This window comes from Oncorhynchus masou, chromosome 9, assembly GCF_036934945.1.
Source record: "Oncorhynchus masou masou isolate Uvic2021 chromosome 9, UVic_Omas_1.1, whole genome shotgun sequence".
NCBI lineage: Eukaryota > Metazoa > Chordata > Actinopteri > Salmoniformes > Salmonidae > Oncorhynchus > Oncorhynchus masou.
The window spans coordinates 55,556,759-55,564,725 of record NC_088220.1 but is presented as its reverse complement, the minus strand read 5'-3'; positions in this window follow the sequence as shown (position 1 = coordinate 55,564,725).

The following is a 7,967-nucleotide window of genomic DNA, read 5'->3' as shown; positions in this document are numbered from 1 at the left end:
TTATTAGCCTTTTGAGGGGTTATTTGTAAATGAAAAGTAGTGACATTTTGAATGACTCAATAGTTGTCTAGCAGTGGATCATAGATGTTCCAATGAGTGGATATATGGCCGCATGTGGGTGAAAGAGCAGGTATCAGTTCCCTGCAGCAGCAAAATACAGGGATTTTTCCAGGTGCTTCCAAGACATGCCATACAGGCCTATCATGAGTATCATAGTTTCCTCTTCAGTCACCAAAACAGGGGATCTCTCCCTCCATCAGCATAAGGTGGTTGGACAATGTGGAATTGGTCTGTAGGTATGTATATTGAGGGAGTGGCAACACCCTAGACTGAGTGTATGTACAGTACCAATGAAGAGTTTGAACACACCTACTCATTCCAGGGTTTTTATTTTTACTATTTTCTACATTGTAGAATAATAGCGACGACATCAAAACTATGAAATTACAGATATGGAATCAAATCAAAATCAAATTGTATTTGTCACGTGCTGAATACATTACTGTGAAATGCCCTTTCAATGCAGTTCAAGAAATAGTTAAGAAAATATTTACTAAAAATAGTATCACCAAATGTTTTAAATCAAATATTTTTTCTATTTGAGATTCTTCAAAGTAGTCACCCTTTGCCTTGATGACAGCTTTGCACTCTTGGAATTCTCTCAACCAGCTTCATGAGGTAGTCACCTGAAATGCATTTCAATTAACAGGTGTGCCTTGTTAAATGTTAATTTGTGGAATTTCTTTACTTCTTAATGTGTTTGAGCCAATCAGTTGTGTTGTGACAAGGTAGGGGTGGTATCCAGAAGAGGGCCCTATTTGGTAAAAGACCCAAGTCCATATTATGGCAAGAACAGCTCAAATAAGCAGAGAAACAACAGTCCATCATTACTTTAAGACATGAAGATCTTAAAGTGATAAAGAAAAACCCTGAGATGAGTAGGTGTGTCAACTTGTTTGACTGGTACTGTACATCAGATAAATTAGTGGTGAGCTTTTCACATTGACACGTGACTGACTTCTCATTTACTGGTGCCCCGTATGGAGTCAAACTCACAACCTCAAGCGCCATGCTCTACCAACTGAGCCACATGGGACATCTGTAGGCATGCTGAACGTGACACTGTTTTCTTGGCTGTGTAGACTACTATTCTTTGAATTTAACGACCTTGATAGAAATGACAACCTGTATGGTGAAACGTCAATGTGAATTATGCTTCTTCCCCAAAAAGTATTTTTGTCCTTGACCATAAAACTACATGCAGAGAAGTCTTTTCAAGCCAGAGGCACAAAACAGCATGAAAATCCACATAGTTTATCATATTTGTTTGAGTGTCTGTTTGTGACGTATTGAAGAGTGAACGGGGAGGGGAAAAGCACCTTGGTGGAAAATAAATGTATTGTTTTTTGCCTGCAGTGGGGATTCATGAAAAGGAAAACAGCCAGAGCCTTGAAATGAAACCATGGCTGATTAAGCCCCATAAGGAGTCACTGCTCTTTTCCAGGGATTAGGAAAATACAGGATTAATTACTGACATCGCTTTAAGCCCATCCTTTTAATTAAAGCAAATCTCTTATCTCCTCTCCCTGACCCCCCCCCATCCCCCACTCTCAAAAAAAGCTACCCCCAGCAGCACTGTGGTGTGGTCATTCATTTTGTCAAGACCCCCGACTGAGCAGCAAAGATCCAAGCGGTCATCCCAGACACCAATCACAATGGGGACCTCATTCTGCCACTGACACGGAGGGATTCAATTGGTTCATATGTGGCACAAAGTGCAGGTGAGGTCCTCCGGTCCAGATGTTGTCTGTTGACTCATTCCAACACGTCTTGACTGCGTGTTCAACGGGGGGGGGGGGGTCTTATTCATTGTAAGTAGGTGTCATTTGTCTTCTTGTTTTGGAAACAATGTGCAATCTAGGCCGTGTTTAGAACTATAGGAAAACAACAAAGCCTTCCAGAATAGAGAGGACATTGCCTACAGTACAACAATCTCCAAACAGTCCCACATATCATTGGCAGCCAACATCAGAGCATTACACACGTACATGTTTTTAAGCTTACTGTGTAGTTATTCAAGATGTCTCTGTGCTCATGTTATCTGGTAATCCCCGACATGTTCTCCATATACTCTATGTAGTGTTTCTGTTTGTCACGCACCTCCAGTCCAGACCACCACACTGACCATCACACGCTAGCCACAGTTGAAGCACAGTCCCCCATTCATCCACAAGGAGTCAGGTGACTGACTACAAAGAGTCATTGGTGTGATAAGATCTTACCAGTATAATAGAGTAGCAGAAACAGGAGACCAGTGAAAGAACATAACCTGAGATTGTTCTTTAATCCAGGGCCAGGAGGATAAAGTACTTGTGAACCAACAAAAGTAATTGTATTATATTAACATTGCACTGCAAAGGTTCACTCAATTTTATCACAGACAATCATATCATTCTATTAGAATCTTTATTTTAAAGGTCAAACGCAGCCCTTTTTATCTCTATCAAATCAATTCTGGATAACAATTAAGTACCTTACTGTAATTATTTTAAATTAAAATGGTCAGAAAGAAACAAATCGCATCTTAGCAAAGAGCAATTTCTCAAGGAAATGTTTTGCTAGAACTGTCTGGGAGTGTTGTGAGTTGGGAGGGGACAACTGACAACTAGGTGTTATTGGCAAGCAGGTTTGGAACTATTTTTCTTATTGATCTATTAACTAATTAACTGTCTGGTGATGTCACCTGGCAGGCAAAATATCCATTACACCAAAACAGGCAGACATTTCGGGCAGTCTTTTAAAACAGCTCTTAAACTAGAAGGGCATTATCATAATTTTCACAATTTCAGAGTATTATTCCAACCTCATAATGTGGAAATATACATAAAACACAGAAAAATCACATTTTTGACTGCACTGGGCCTTTAATAAAAATCATAACCTCTGATAATCTTACTCAAAAATACATGTCAGAACAAGTGAATAGATTTCAAATCTTTATTGTAAAAAAGGAAAGAATTTGTACAAAAAAATTCATGTAGAAAGTTCATAATACAAAAAAAGAGTCAAAAATAGCACATTTTCACTGCATGAAACAGATTGAGATTACAAAAAAATGTGGAGCTACTTTACAGTACCTTCAGTAGCGCAAAGACAGATATCAATGCTCTAACACAGTTGACGGTTCACCCTTCGTGTAACTGGGGATGAACTGACTTGGGTCCAGTTCATTCTATTGTCAGATATTTATCTGTCAGCTTTTTCAATCCTCATTTTATTGGTTCTTGGCTTTTAAATAAATTTTGAAATCATCTTTTATTAGGAATGAAAAGTAAAAATAACTTAATTTCATCACACATTTTTTCAAAACAAAACAAAATGCTACAAAACGTGGCTACCGTCACGATAAATGAAGGTCTTCAGTTTCTTCTCCCAAACTTCAATACATGTATCATACAATTAAGGGCAATTTGATCATCATTTGATCACCTTTAGTAATCATGAATAGATACAGATCCAAATCATGTTTTAACGAGAAATACCATCTCAAATCCACTGGATTTAAATACACTAACTGCTTCCAACTGTCAGTCCAAAGACAAAAACAACTGCACACATGGCAGATTTCAAACACAAACAGAGAACTTACAATTGAAGTACTTTTAAAGCTCATTGACTCTCATCCAATAATAACAGGTCTTAAGACAGCGAAATAACCATGAAGGCTTGTTACTGGCTCCTACTATCAACCTCCAAACCATGCCATCATCTCCCAAAACAAATATATACAAACAATTTAACACTGGTAATAATAGTGGGATTGTCCGACAGTGCTACTGCTCAACTCAGCGCCTCCAATAGAGGTGATGGTCTGGTAACTGACGCATACAGTGTTCAGTTCCAGTGTGTGTGTGTGTGTGTGTGTGTGTGTGTGTGTGTGTGTGTGTGTGTCAACTACTGCTCTATCCAGGGTCCCACACACCAACCGCTGATTGTCCCGGTGATAGAGTAGGCCATTCTGGAGGGAGTGATGGAAAAGTCAATGAAATGTATTCAGGTTCGAAGGGAAGAGTAGCAAACATATCAATTTATATACACCACTACACTTTAAAAAAACTAAGTGCGATAGGGTACTTTGGCTGTCCCCGTAGGAGAACCTTTTGAAGAACCCTTCTTGGTTCCAGGTAGAACCCTCCGTGGAAAGGGTTCTACTTGGAACCAAAAAGGGTTCAACCTTGAACCAAAAATTGTTCTCCTATGGGGACAACTGAAGAACCCTTTTGAAACCCTTTATTTCGAAGAGTGCACTGGCATTTTTTACCAAGTCAAGTTGGTCTTGTCGGAAACTATAGGCCGAGCTCTTGGAGTGAGGAAATCCTAGTTCTAGACAGTAATGATTGTATAGCGCAAGTGTGTCTCTACAGCAGATCCCATATACTATATCGCTATATTATTCAGGCCATAGTGTGACTTACAGGGGATTCTACACGGGCCCCTCAGTAGCCGCATCAAGCCACACTGTCAAGGCCAGTTGAATTGCTCATTCCAGCATAGCCTCAGTTGAAAGAAGTTGTACACACACATACAGGAGCCATAGACACCCAGCACTGTGCTTCACAGTTTACAAGGAAGGATAGGAACACACACACAAGCCCACATGGTCTGGGAGACCCACCTGGGTCAGAATGCTACATCAATAGCTGTCCCAACGATAGCTGTCCCAACGAGAGATTGAAAAAAACATATATATATATATATATATATATATACACACACACACACAAGATGTACAAAAGAGACAAAAGAAAAGGGGTCCGTCCGTTCCAGCGGACTCAGTCCATTCTGAAGCAGTCTGTGATTCGTCCAGCAGGGAGCTCCGGCGCATCCAATCCCGATCCAGAGTCAGTTTATCTCAGTCGGTGCAGAGTGCTGAGGGTATCCGAGAGGAAACGGAGGACTCCTAGACACAGGCCTCTCCAGCCCTGCCGTTGGGGGATGCCACCCTGAGAGAGAGAGAGCGAGACAGAGAGAGAAATAGGGAGAGAAGGAGAGAGAGGGAAAATTTGTGGTCAGCCCCAAAACAATTGTGTCTTTTACTGTTGCCCTTTCAGTCTTGATGCTCGTTCAAATGAACGATTGTTGACAGTCTGCAGCAGTAAATAAGGGATAGAGGTCACATTGTTGATGATTGCAGTGTAAGACCACACGGACGTAAGTGACCTAATTCTGGACAACACTGAATTGACTTAGCTCTTAAGATCTATTTAGAATAGCTTGGGTCTTTACAAACATCCACAATTACACCAAGAGATTCATTTAGAAAATGCCATAGGATAGCATCCAGTTCCCTGCTTTAAGAGAAATTCACAACATCCTATCATTATGATATAGGCTCTGTGCAACCAATACTACACAGTCTCGTACTTTCTAGATTCTATACTTTTTAACGGACTTTAATATCCCCTTACTGGAACAGGTGAGCTTTCCCCGCATGTGAGTCTGTGTGCGTGTGTTTGTGTGTGCTTGTGTGTGTGTGTGTGTGTGTGTGTGTGTGTGTGTGTGTGTGTGTGTGTGTGTGTGTGTGTGTGTGTGTGTGTGTGTGTGTGTGTGTGTGTGTTTGTGTGTGTGTGTATGCCGTGCAACTGGGTGGAGTTAGGAAGTCCCAGACAGACACTGGCTGCAAAACAGAGCCAGGAGAGGCGGCACATCGCCCGTCAACAGCTGCTTTGAGTCACTCACTAAAAATAGCCCTGCTCCTTAGTGAGAGAGAGAGAAGTGAAAAAGAGAGTGAGAGAGAGTGAGAGAATGTGGGAAAGAGACAGAGAGAAGTAGTGAAAACCAGACACTGACAGACAGACAGAGAGATGCCAGCAGAAAGCTTATAATAATACACAACGAAAGAGAGTGAGAGAGTTACTGCTCAGACTCAGAGAGAGAGGGAGGGATAAATAGAGGAAAGATTGAGAGGTGGGGAGAGAGAAAAATAGAGTAGGGGAGGATACAGAAAACCACTGGCCATGCAGAGAAAGAGGGGCACAGTTGGGGAGGTCACAAGACAAGATACAGACAAATAACTCTGAACAAGAGAAACAGTAGAGTGCTGTGTGTGTGTGTGTGTGTGTGTGTGTGTGTGTGTGTGTGTGTGTGTGTGTGTGTGTGTGTGTGTGTGTGTGTGTGTGTGTGTGTGTGTGTGTGTGTGTGTGTGTGTGTGCGCGCGCCCTTTTGTTGTTACTCGTGCTCAGGAAGCCCCTGTTCTTTTAGCTATCCTCACTGTAAACCACGTTTCTGAAAATCCCCTGTCCTTCCACTGATACCAGACAGTAGGGCAAGAGCCATTTTAACCGGGGCACACAATACATCGCCATCCTGCTCCACAGACCAAGGGCTTTATTATACTGTAATAAACTTGACAGTCTATGTGTGTTTGGGTGTGCGAGCATTTGTGTCTATGTCTGCGAGTGTGCGTAGTAAATGTCGGCTCGGCAGAGGCATCCGTGTGAGTGAGTGAGCGCTGGAGTAGAGTGACGTCAGCTGTGTTTGTCTGCAGAGGGGGATGCAGGTTGCCGGGGGAGGCAGGGGTGGGGGGATTAGGCTGTGTTTACCCCTGCGGCTGCCTCACTGACTGGCTCCTCACGCGATACAGCCCAGCAGGGCCCCCAGGGGGAGGGAGGGAGGTGAAGAGACAACGGAGGGAGGTAAAGAGACAACGGGGGGAGGGAGGTAAAGAGACAACGGAGGGAGGGAGGGAGGTAAAGAGACAGACGGAGGGAGGGAGGTAAAGAGACAACGGAGGGAGGGAGGTAAAGAGACAATGGAGGGAGGGAGGGAGGTAAAGAGAACGGAGGGAGGGAGGGAGATAAAGAGACAACGGAGGGAGGGAGGTAAAGAGACAACGGAGGGAGGGAGGTAAAGAGACAACGGAGGGAGGGAAGGAGGTAAAGAGACAGACGGAGGGAGGGGGGTAAAGAGACAATGGAGGGAGGTTGGTAAAGAGACAACGGAGGGAGGGAGGGAGGTAAAGAGACAATGGAGGGAGGGAGGTTGGTAAAGAGACAACGGAGGGAGGGAGGTAAAGAGACAACGGAGGGAGGGAGGGAGGTTGGTAAAGAGACAACGGAGGGAGGGAGGGAGGGAGGTAGGTAAAGAGACAACGGAGGGAGGGAGGTAGGTAAAGAGACAACGGAGGGAGGGAGGTAAAGAGACAACGGAGGGAGGGAGGTAAAGAGACAGAGGGAGGTAAAGAGACAACGGAGGGAGGGAGGTAAAGAGACAATGGAGGGAGGTTGGTAAAGAGAACAGAGGGAGGTAAAGAGACAACGGAGGGAGGGAGGGAGGTAAAGAGACAGCGGAGGGAGGGAGGGAGGTAAAGAGACAACGGGGGTGAGGGAGGTAAAGAGACAACGGAGGGAGGTAAAGAGACAACGGAGGGGAGGGAGGTAAAGAGACAACGGGGAGGTAAAGAGACAACGGAGGGAGGTTGGTAAAGAGACAACGGGGGGAAGTAAAGAGACAACGGGGGAGGTAAAGAGACAACGGAGGGAGGGAGGTAAAGAGACAACGGAGGGAGGTTGGTAAAGAGACAACGGGGGGAGGGAGGTAAAGAGACAACGGAGGGGAGGGAGGTAAAGAGACAACGGAGGGAGGTAAAGAGACAATGGAGGTAGGGAGGGAGGTAAAAGAGACAACGGAGTGAGGGAGGGAGGGAGGTAAAGAGACAACCGAGGGAGGTTGGTAAAGAGACAATGGAGGGAGGGAGGTAAAAGACAATGGAGGGAGGGAGGTGAAGAGACAACGGAGGGAGGGAGGGAGGTAAAGAGACAACGGAGGGAGGTAAAGAGACAACGGGGGGAGGTAAAGAGACAACGGAGGGAGGGAGGTAAAGAGACAATGGAGGGAGGTTGGTAAAGAGACAACGGGGGAAGGTAAAGAGACAACGGAGTGAGGGAGGGAGGGAGGTAAAGAGACAA